Below are 12,241 nucleotides of genomic sequence, written 5' to 3' on the forward strand. Positions count from 1 at the left end.
CTGCAGACTGGCTCGCTGACCTTTCGGAATTTCTCCACCTGGAGAAGATTAAGTACGCCACCCGAGGGTCAGAGGAAGGCTTCCTGGATACTTGGGGGCAGTTTGTTGATCAGTTTGGGGAAGGGGGAGGAACCATAGACCGATCCAGAGGGCAATGAAAGGCACGTACGGTCTGTTAAACGAAGGACAAACTAAACCTCTGTGTAATAAAGGAATTAGTGCAGGCGAGAAAAATGTTATGTGTATATATACAACTGTTTTATAAATATGAGAAATGCCAATAAAAAGATTTTTAAAAAATGAAAAGGAATAAAAGAAAATACATAATAGGGCAACACAACATATTCAATGTAACTACATAAGCACTGGCATCGGATGAAGCATACGGGGTGTAGTGTAATGAGGTCAGTCCATATGAGGGTCAGTTAGGAGTCTGGTGACAGTGGGGAAGAAGCTGTTTTTGAGTCTGTTCGTGCGTGTTCTCAGACTTCTGTATCTCCTGCCCGGTGGAAGAAGTTGGAAGAGTGAGTAAGCCGGGTGGGAGGGGTCTTTGATTATGCTGCCCGCATTTCCCACGCAACTGGAGGTGTAGATGGAGTCAATGGATGGGAGGCAGGTTCGTGTGATGGACTGGGCGGTGTTCACGACTCTCTGAAGTTTCTTGCGGTCCTGGGCCGAGCAGTTGCTATACCAGGCTGTGATGCAGCCCGATAGGATGCTTTCTATGGTGCATCTGTAAAAGTTGGTAAGGGTTAATGTGGACATGCCAAATTTCCTTAGTTTCCTGAGGAAGTATAGGCACTGTTGTACTTCCTCTGGCGAGCCTGGACCTGGATTTGCCCAACCGAATTTCAGGTGTCACAGTTGATGAGATGACACCCTGTTCTGCCTGCTCCCATCAGATGCACCAGTGTCAGGTGTGGGGAATTCAGAAGCGGTGAAGTGTTCCAGCACCTCCCCTGTGGGAGGCACCGGCACGGGCCCCTTCACTTCCTCCTCCCTAGGGGTGCTCAATGGGATGGAGGTGAGGTCAAAGCGAGTTCTGCAGGCTCCACTGTCACCTGGCACTGCCAGTCCTGGAGGCCTGTTGTCATCTCAACCAAGGTCTCAATGCCCTCACCCACGGAGCACAGGGACTGGGACATGTCCCTCAGCAAGCAAGACAAGTCCCTCACTGCCTCGGTCATGCCCCTCTGCTACTGGCCCAGGTCAGTCACCACTCAGCCAATGCTCTCTATTCCCTCAGCCATGACCATTTGTGACTTGGCCAAGCTCTGGAGTGCTGCAACAATGTCCATGTGGGCCCGGTACATGTCCGGCTGTGACTGGGCTCCTTGTCCTGAGCCTTAGTCATCGATTGCACAGTGTGCACCAAGCCTTGAATGTCTTGACACAAAGCTGTGACCTTTTGACCCAAGGTTTCCACCTTCAGTGTTGGCCTGAGTAGCACATATTGTCGGCATGATCTCCTGCACCTGAAGATGATTAGACTCCTCCAACTGTACCTGAGGCTGGAAAGTTGCTGACACCCCGTCCTGTTGATCCTGGCTTTGCATCTGCATCTCCACCAGTGATGGGATCATACTTTCCAGAAGTGCCGGATTACAGCTTTTTCCTGGGATTGGGCAGCCCGCTATTGTATTCTCCCTCGGGAATCCCTACCCCCACCTGATGTGCTGCAGCATGTGTGGTGTGCGCACCAGAAGATGACCCAGGAGCCTCTTCACTAAAATGCCCTATCGAGATGATAGTCTTTGAAATGGTAGAGGATGCAGTGCCAGGATGTCTGTGTCGTCACTGGACTGGTCCTCCCAGGTGTGCTATGGTTGGATTGGATTTTGTTTATTGTCACGTGTACCAAGGTACAGTAAAAAATATTTTTCTGCGAGCAGCTCAACAGATCATTAAGTACATGAAAAGAAAAGGAAATAAAAGAAAATAGGGCAACAGAAGGTACACAATGTAACAACATAACACCGGCATCGGGTGAAGCATACAGGGGTGTAGTGTTAATGAGGTCAGTCCATAAGAGGGTCATTTAGGAGTCTGGTGACAGTGGGGAAGAAGCTGTTTTTGAGTCTGTTCGTGCGTGTTCTCAGACTTCTGTATCTCCTGCCCAATGGAAGAAGTTGGAAGAGTGAGTAAGCCGGATGGAAGGAGTCTTTGATTATGCTGCCCGCTTTCCCCAGGCAGCGGGAGGTGTAGATGGAGTCCATGGATGGGAGGCAGGTTCGTGTGATGGACTGGGCGGTGTTCATGACTCTCTGAAGTTTCTTGCGATCTTGGGCCGAGCAGTTGCCATACCAGGCTGTGATGCAGCCAGATAGGATGCTTTCTATGGTGCATCTGTAAACGTTGGAAAGGGTTAATGAGGACATGCCGAATTTCCTTAGTTTCCTGAGGAAGTATAGGCGCTGTTGTGCTTTCTTGGTGGCAGCATCGACGTGGGTGGAACAGGACTCATTTTTGGAGATGTGTACCCGTAGGAATTTGCTAACCATCTCCACCTCGGCCCCGTTGATGCTGACAGGGGTGTGTACAGTACTTTGCTTTCTGAAGTCAATGACCAGCTCTTTGGTTTTGCTGGCATTGAGGGAGAGATTGTTGTCACTGCACCACTCCACCAGGTTCTCATTCTCCCTCCTGTATTCTGACTCGTCGTTATTCGAGATCCGGCCCACTATGGTCGTATCGTCAGCAAACTTGTAGATGGAGTTGGAATCAAATTTTGCCACGCAGTCGTGTGTGTACAGGGAGTAGAGTAGGGGGCAGCCTTGCGGGGCTCCGGTATTGAGTACTATTGTGGAGGAGGTGTTGTTGTTTATTGGGTTGAGGCTGAAGGTGAGGGCGAGATACCCGGACTGCCCGGCCTGATCTGATGGTGAGCCTGCAAGACAAAAGACAAGACACATGGTGACATCTTGGAAAAGAGTGGTCCCTTGTCTTGTAGATAGTGGACAGGCTTTGGGGAGGCAGGAGGTGAGTTATTTACCACAACATTTCCAGCCTCAGATTTGCTCTTGTAGCCACAGTATTTATATGGCTGGTCCAGTTAAGTTTCTAGTCAATGACAAACCCTTGGATGTTGATAGTGGGGGATTCGGCAATGATAATGCCATTGAATGTGAAGGAGAGACAGTTGGATTCTGTCTTGTTGGAAGTGGTTGTTGCCTGGCATGGGTGTGATGCAAACGTTAACTGCCACTTATCAGTCCAAGCCTGAATGCTGTTCAGGTTTTGCTACATACATGTACATCTGCTTCAGTATCTCAAGAGCTGGCGTCCAACAACCAGAACGATCTCCCTTCATGTCCAGTATGAATCCAACCTGTGGAGAATTTCCTCTGAATCCCAGTGACTTCAGTTTTGCTTGGCCCTTACCGAACCAAAACAAAACATCAGAGAACAGGTTATTGCTGTTTAAGTGCAGCTTGATAGCACTGCCAATGACACCTTCCATCACTTTTCTGATGACCAGGAGTTGTGATTTGGCAGGCATGGGCTTTTTGTGGGTGGACATTCCTGGATTGAAATATGACATTGATCATTGTCATTCGACAATGTTATTCGATGTTGAGCTGCAGTGGAACAGCTTGGCTAGGGATGCAGCTAGTTCAAGAGCACATTTCTTCAGTATTAAAGCAAGGATGATGTCAGGTCCCAGAACCTTGGAGATGGACAATATATGCCAGCATTGACAGCAACACCAATATCCTGAAGAATTAATTAAAAAACTTGCCAAGTCCAACCGTTTACGTGCCTAACACATTGAGACTCTCCAATATGTCAAAACATTGCAATATATGTTGATTATGACACAATGTATTGCAGTTTTCAATGGAGTGCAATTTTATTTCACTTCTCTTCTGATAAGGAAATGTAAAACTTATTACAAATCCTGTGTGGCCTCATTTGTTAACTTTCTGGAGTGGAACGATTTCTCTGCTGATAGAGTAAAGTCAGTTTCAATTTGAGTTATCAGGAGTTGAAGCTGGGAGCTCCGCCAACAGTAGGGAAAGTACAAGGACTGCACTGTGTCTCCCTCACAAATGAAAGAGTTTCTTTCACAGATCTAAAAAAATGTAACACATTTATCATTAAAGATGGTTCTCCACCTCAGTTTCAGTGATTACAAGCATACCAGAACATACTTCCAAAAATGAGCATAATCTGCATAAAGGTTATGTAACTGAGGAGTGCTATGAGTGATGGTACCTGTTAACTCAGCAAGTACTGCCACTTTAATCCTTAAGTTATTAGTCTAGGTCTTTTTTTTTTTAACAGGAACTGTAAGTATGCAGTTTACAGTGTGATAAGGGTCTTGTAAATTTCTTATCATTTTGTAACATTTACCTCAGATATGTGACAATGTTTACATCCAAACACGATTAGGGTTTTAAAAATTGGAACTCAAAAAAACATTTTTTAATGAATAACTTTATTCATTAAAAAAAGATGTTGAATTTATGTTTTAAAATTTGTGTTGTTTCATGCTGATGAATTACTCTCATTAGAAATTGGATTGTGTCATTTAACAAGGAATACCTACGGCCAACAGAAAAATGAGACTTCCTGGGCGGGATTCTCCGTTCGCCGCACCCATTTTCTGGTACGGTGCGCCCCGCCAGCAGCGGGATCCTCCGCCCCACCAGCTGGCCAATGGGGTTTCCCATTGTGAGCACCCCACGCCGTCAGGAAATCCACGGGCGTGAGTGGCTGCCGGCAAAGCGGAGGATCCCACCGACGGAGAATCCAGTTCAATCTATCAGCGTAGATTTGAATCAAGATAACACAGTTGACAATAATAATGTACTGTACCACCAGTGACTAGCTATTGTAACATTCAATGGAGCTGACACAGAAATGCAAAGCAAATTCCGCACCTAGCACATAAGGACGTTTTGGATAAGCCACAATCCTGCAGTGCACTAATCCTCAGAATTAGTTCCATGGAAATATCATCAAACGTTAGAAGGTCCACATCTGAAGTTAAAAATGCAAGAAGAATACATTGTTAGCGAATAAAATTCTCGTCAATTACCAACAATGTTTCTTTATTGTTAGTAGTCTAGTGGAAAAAACAGAACATGCCTCATAGATAAAATTGCTTATTTTGACAGGTGTAATTCACTGCATTACTCTCACACAATAACGTTAGAATGAATTTAATGAATCAAAATGGAAATTGGAAAACCACATAACGTTGATTCAGATTCAGTTCATCCAGGGCCACTGAGCTCCAGACCTCATTACAGCCTTTGTCCAACCATGGACAAAAGAGTTGAACTCAAAAGGGAGGTATGCTTGACATACCCTATCTAGAGAGACTGTAGTCTTACTCTGGTACTTGATTGAACTGGTTTATTAACATTATATATTCTAGGTTATAAAGTAGGTTTGTTCCTCTTGTAAAGAACCCCGCTGATGTTAAATGCGAAGATATCGTGGAACACCGGTTCTTAGTGGTGCATATTTTCAATTTGTTATACTGTCCAAAAAGATACACAAACTGAGGAAGAATAGTCCACATATATTGTGATCAGTTAATTAAGAATATTTATTAACTTAAAAGAAAAACAGACAAGACAAAAGATTATAATACACTACAAAAGTACACTTAATCACACTGATGGCTATACACACAGATTACATGAAGTTACCCTTTTGTTCCCAACTACTTACGTTTCCTGAACACTGAGATGTTCCTTATTCACAAACAACACTAACACTACATAACTCTATGGACTAAATGCAGCAGATAATTACCATGCGCAGGTTATTTGCCCACATTTGGGAAACCATCTTCAGTTTATGGGAAGCCATAATCTTCTCAGTTCGAGTTTTGGATTTTAATCAATAGTTGTTTTCAGGCAAGACTGTTTTCTGCAGGTGGGTGTGGCTGTGACTGTAGCTGCCTCTACATTGTCCCTTTCTCCAGTTATTATGCTATTGATATACCATTTTTTTCCTTTGAGGTTAACCACCCTGTGGACCTAATGTCATACCTGGCACAAAGGAAGATGGCTGTGGTTGTTGGAGGCCAAACATCTCAGTCCCTGGACTTCACTGCAGGAGTTCCTCAAGGTAGTGTCCTAGGTCTAGCCATCTTCAGCTGCTTCATCAATGACCCACCTTCTATTATAAGATCAGAAGTGGGGATGTTCACTGATGACTGCACAATGTTCAGCACCATTCGCAACTCCTTAAATATTGAAGTTGTCCTTGTCCACATATACCACAAAATCTGAACAACACTGAGATGATGTGTGGCAAGTAACATTCACACTAAACAAGTGCCAGAAAATGACCACCTCCAACAAGAGGGAATCTAACCATCTCCCTTGAAAATCAACAGCTTGAGCACTCCTGAAACATCCACTATCAACATCTGGGGTTTACTGTTGATCAGAAATTTAACTGGATCAGCAATATAAATACTGTGGCTACTAGACTAAGTCAACAGTTGGGAATTCTATGAGTAACTCACTTCCTGACTCCCCAAAACCTGTCCACCATCCAAAACAGGGGATTTCAAATTGCGGGTGGCAACCAGTGGATGGGTCGCGGGTGGTGTCAGAAGGGTTGTGGAGCTAATGGCCATGGCGTTCTGAATCCATCAGCCACTAACTCCAAGTTTCCCGACGTCAGCATTCAGAAGCCTACAGAGAAAATCCTGCCTAACATGTCAATTCAGTCCTCCAGAGGAAGCAGTATTTGACAGATTTCCTGTAAGCCTCGAGGCCCCCCCCCCCCCCCCCCCAACAACCCACCACCACCAATCTCTTCCCAGCGGTGGCTCCACTTCGAAAGCCATGTGACGTAAAACGTTTGGGGGATTCCTCGAACTCTCCTGGTAAAAGGTGCAGCTCAAGAGTTCGCCCAGGTGCAGTCCATCTGCACTGCCACCACCTGGACATGGACTCCATGGGTTCTGCCCCAAAGCAAAACAGTGGTCTGGTGGATGACATCAAGGAGACCATAAACCCCTCTGGGAGACCATACTGCAGCAGAGAAACAGAAGGAAACCATCAGAGAACTCAAAGTATGTCAGAGCCCTTGGTGAGTGAGCACAAACCTAGACATGGAACCCCTGTGTGTGTGTGTGTGTGTGTGTGTTTATCAATCTTTATTGTTGTCATAAGCAGGCTTACATTAACACTTCAAAAAAGTTACTGTCAAAATCCGCTGGTCGCCACATTCCGGCGCCTCTTCGGGTACACAGAGGGGAAATTCAGAATGTCCAAATAACCTAATAACACGTCTTTCGGGACTTGTGGGAGGAAACCGGAGCGGCCGGAGGAAACCCACACAGACACAGCTATGGTGCTAACCACTATGCTATTGACCACCTCCAACATGTTGCCCATGTGTGTGTGTCTGTGTGCCCATGCAGACAAATAGCTTGAAAATCTTCTGCACATCTTCTTGTAGTGTGTTTGCTGCTGAGGGGCCAGAAGTATGTGTCTCAGTGACACCATGGAGGCACATTCAGTGTGAGGGAATCGGCTGCCATTGCAGCAAGAGCCACATTATTAGAGAAAACAGTCTCCATGAAGTGACTGCAATGGCTCGGCTTCTTGTTGGGAAAACATGAACACATTACAATGCCACAACTGAATGAGAAAATAATGAATATTTGAGGAAGATTTTTTCAATGTCCATTTTGGCCCCAACCCATTGGCCCCGTCGAGCTTTCCAATGCCTCCAATGAGGTTCCCACGCAGACCCAGCGGAAACATACAAAAAATACATTAGAGCTGTTTTTGAGTCTAATTTATGGGCAGGGCGCCCAATTTACCTGTCTCCTCGGATGCTCCATCCCTCCTAGTGGATTGGTGCAAATCCTGAGAAACGGGGACTTGGCAACTTGCTATCCGAGGGGTGGCAAGAGTGTGAGTGCCCTCCTTACAAATGCCTCCAGGATACCGAGGGTATCTTTCATGGGAGGTGGGGTCAGGAGGGTTTTTGCTGGTCTGGACGGACTCAGGTCGGGTGTCTTTCTTGGGATAGTGGCCGTTTGGCTATATTTATTTTGGTCTACTAACGAAGCCTCTGCGAGTATGTCTCTACACATCACCTGTTTGTCATTTGTCTTACAGCCTCAAACACATTCTGATGAATACAAGAACATAAGGAATAAGAGCTGGAGTATGCCATTTGAGCCTGTTGTGCCAATAAATAAGATCATGGCTGATCTGATTATATATTTAACAACATTTTCCTGTCTGCCCCTGTAATTTCTGACTACTCTGTAGATCAAAAATGTTCTAGTCCTGTCTTGAGCATATTCAAATGACCCAGTCTCCTCTGCTCTCTGGACTAAAGCCCCGAGGGAAGAAATTCCTTCTCAAAGGAACAATCTCCATCACATTGCAGCAAGTAATATATTCCAATAAATTAGCAGAATGACACCTCTCCCACCCCTCCCACCACCCCCGACAAACATCCCCCACCTCCTTACTTTTGCCTAAATTCTGGTTAGGAAAACCAACATTCATGTTTGTAAGGGGTGTAAGGGAAAGAATCCGTTACGACACCCTGGGCTAGTGTGAGGACAATTCCATCCCCACAGGTCCCAACACAAGCAAATGAATCAATAATTTGTATGTTTTTAGAGATCTTTGACCCTCAATAATAAGAGAAGAGGTAAACATGTAAAATAAATAATAGAACAATGGTTTACTAATCTAATTATTCCCCAAACCCCATCCCTCTCTCCACCCACACACATACAATACAGACACACGGTGAGCGGGAAGGAAAGGTTCAAAAATAACAGGGATTTCTTTGAAAAATAATAATCTTCATTGTCACAAATAGGCTTACATTAACACTGCAATGAAGTTCCTGTGAAAAGCCCAAGCCGCCACATTCCGGCACCTGTTCGGGAACACAGAGGGAGAATTCAGAATGTCCAATTCACCTAACAGCACGTCTTTCAGGACTCGTGGGAGGAAACCTGAGCACCCGGAGGAAACCCACGCAGACACAGGGAGAACATGCAGATTCCACATAGACTTTGACCCAAGCCGGGAATCAAACCTGGGACCCTGGAGCTGTGAAGCAACAGTGGTACCCACTGTGCTACCGTGATTAAAAGAGCTGAGTTGAATCTTTGCTGCAGAGGTGGTAGCCTTTGTAGTTGGCAATCATGAAATCATCGGTTAGTTTGGATCTTTTAGCATCTGCCATCAATTAGATCTTGTGGGCTGCAGGAATTCCTCTGGAGAGTCACCTTCACTTGTACACGCATCCACCAGATTGACTGTCACTGAGATAGAACTAGAATTCTCTACCTGAGAGTTTACAGCAAGTTCACTATTCACTCTGCCATTCAGCTGCTTGTCTGGTCTTTGTGCAGGGTTTCCGACTGTGGTATAGAGCGAGAAATAAGAGCCTGGACTTTGGGACCCTTTTGGATTCTCAGGAGAGATACAAACTTGCACAGGCCTGGATGGATAGAGAATGCTTGCAGCATTTAAACCAGGAGTTAAACCTGCACAGGACTGATAAGAGTCTCCAGATATGCTCACTCTAGCTGAGATATCAAAGAGAGAAGATGTTTCGGCCTTTCTGGGAGAGATATTTAATTGGCTTCTGCCCAGCTCCTTTTCAGAACAAAACTGAAAGCAAAAATGGAATGTGCCTTCTGCTCTAGAATCTTATGAAAGGCACGACCAATCCCAAGCAAAAACAGGAACTTTCCAGGAGTTTCAGAAGAGGGGAGCAAAATTACATCGCGAGCTATGCCGCAGAGCGCACAGGATTGAGGACTGTGCCTGTGCCAGTTCAAATAGCAGCTTGCAGTGGGGGGGGGGGTTCAGTTCAAAGTTTTAAAATGAGCCAGCAGGACAGCCAGTAAAAGGAGACCAAGATCAGACAAGGATTTAAAAGAGATTCTTTACAAGCCTTACAAACCTCGGCTTGGACTACGTCTCCTGTAAAAAGATTATAGCCAACTAGCCCATTTGAAGGCAAGTACTGAAAATTAGTACAACGCATTTTGAAGACCATCCATGCCAAATTTGCAACATGCCCAGAGGAAAGCCAGACGTGGTGTAGCTGCAGAATATCCCCAGCCATCAACAACAACAACATGAACTGCCAGTTCTTCTGGACGTCCATGCTGGTCCTGTATCCGATTTTTCAGTCATGAGAGCATCCACAGATGATGGAATCATTTACAAATTGGACATATCTGAACAATGAGTAGTCTACCATAGGAAGGGTGAAAAGTTTATTTAAACATATGAGATGCAATTGAGCAGCCCAAAGTTAAAATCCGGTTTTGGGCCTGTTGGTGGGAGTTTCGCGATGGCCGCGTTGGCGAGATCACAACCCACATTCAATGGCAATTAGTGCCAAAAATGAGCCTCCATGACATTTTTGACATTGCCTGCTCCTTTGCCGTCTGATTCGCCTGACTCGAACCTCAGCTGCTTGCTGAGGGAGAACTGTTTTTAAACGCTCCTTCACCACTCACTCCCAGTCAACACACAAGTATAGCAGTGCACAGACCTGCTCCTCACTTTGGGGATGGCGACCTCACAAGGCTTCTCGATGGTGTGGATGAGAATTGGGGACCCTGGTCCCTTGAAGGGATCGGAGGACCAGCAGCAGGCTGAGCAATGCCGCCTGGGAGACAGTGGTTGTGGCTCTCTGTGCAGGCAGAATGACAAAGTGGACCACCGTCTAATGTCAGAAGAAGAGCAACGACCTCCAATGAGTTGTAAGGGTAAGTTACCTCTCTCCTGGCATCATTTCCAACTGCCGCCCCTCAAATTCCCAAACTCGCACCATCTCCAATCCATTGACTGACACCGAGCACCCTGCCCACATCTGGGGCGAAATTCTCCGACCCCCCGCCGGGTAGGAGAATCGCCGGGAGCTGGCGTGAATCCCGCCCCCGCCGGTTGCCGAAGTCACCGGCACCAGAGATTCGGCGGACGCGGGAATCGCGCCGCGCCGGTTGGCGGGCCCCCCCGCTCGATTCTCAGGCCTGAATGGGCCGTAGTCCCACCGCTAAAATGCCTGTCCCGCCGGCGTAAATTAAACCACCTACCTTACCAGCGGGACAAGGTGGCGTGGGGGGGCTCCGGGGTCCTGGGGGGGGCGCGGGGCAATCTGGCCCCGGGGGGGGTGCCCCCATGGTGGCCTGGCCTGCAATCGGGGCCCACTGATCCGCGGGCGGGCCTGTGCCATGGGGGCACTCTTTCCCTTCCGCCTCCGCCACGGTCTCCACCATGGCGGAGGCAGAAGAGACACCCTCCACTGCGCATGCGTGGGAAGCTGTCAGCGGCCACTGACGATCCCGCGCATGCGCCGCCCAGAGATGTCATTTCCGCACCAGCTGGCGGGGCAGCAAAGGCCTTTTCCGCCAGCTGGCGGGGCGGAAATTAGTCCGGCGCCGACCTAGCCCCTCAAGGTTGGGGCTCGGCCCCCAAAGATGCGGAGCATTCCGCACCTTTGGGGCAGCGCGATGCCCGTCTGATTTGCGCCGTTTTGGGCACCAGTCGGCGGACATCGCGCCGTTTCCGGAGAATTTCACCCGTGATCTTCAAGCTTGTTCTCAGAACCCCCTGGCACCCAACAGCACAACCCGTCCATGTCTAGGTGCAGTGCCCACACATGCCACCTGCTATAGACGCCCCTGACCCATCAAGCGTCCGTCTCACACTGCCCTCTCTTTGTCCCAGCAGGAGATAATACCCAAAATAAAATGGGAGGGACCAAGAAGGGAGGAGGAATCCCAAGGAATACCCTATGAGGAACAGGCCCCTGAAAATTGCAGGGTTGCCTGAGGAGAGAGAACTCACCATCAGTGAGGTTGGCCTGTGCCAGAGAGCTGAGGAACCATTTCCCCTTCACCCAGATGACCTGTCTAAAGTGAATTGTTCATGTCAGACAAAATGGTCCTTTGCTCTCACTGACCGCATGAACATTGTCTCGCAGAATCACCATCCGATGAGGCAGGGCCATTCAATGTCATAACTCCCTCCTACCTCACCACCCAAGAGAGCACCTCAGAGGAGAGTTCTGAAGAGAGTACTGGTGAGGCATCACAGCTATCACCCACACCTCCACCCTATCCCCTTAACCCAGTAACCCCACCTAACCTTTTTGGACACTCGGGACAATTTAGCATGGTCAATCCACCTGCACATTTTTGGACTGTGGGAGGAAGCCTGAGCACCCGGAGGAAACCCACACAGATACGGGGGAAACGTGCTGACTCTGCACA

The 12,241-nt window shown here is 47.3% G+C and overlaps 1 long non-coding RNA gene across 1 annotated transcript in view; it reads right to left on the bottom strand.

Annotated features, from left to right (window-relative positions):
- Positions 1–236: 236 nt before the first annotated feature.
- Positions 237–12,241, bottom strand: part of LOC140411710 (uncharacterized) — a 50,304-nt gene continuing 38,299 nt past the window's right edge. Inside the window, exon 2 of the long non-coding RNA XR_011940958.1 lies at positions 237–2,887. This is a non-coding gene — a long non-coding RNA (uncharacterized lncRNA). The remainder of the gene's footprint in view (positions 2,888–12,241) is intronic.

This window comes from Scyliorhinus torazame, chromosome 4, assembly GCF_047496885.1.
Source record: "Scyliorhinus torazame isolate Kashiwa2021f chromosome 4, sScyTor2.1, whole genome shotgun sequence".
NCBI lineage: Eukaryota > Metazoa > Chordata > Chondrichthyes > Carcharhiniformes > Scyliorhinidae > Scyliorhinus > Scyliorhinus torazame.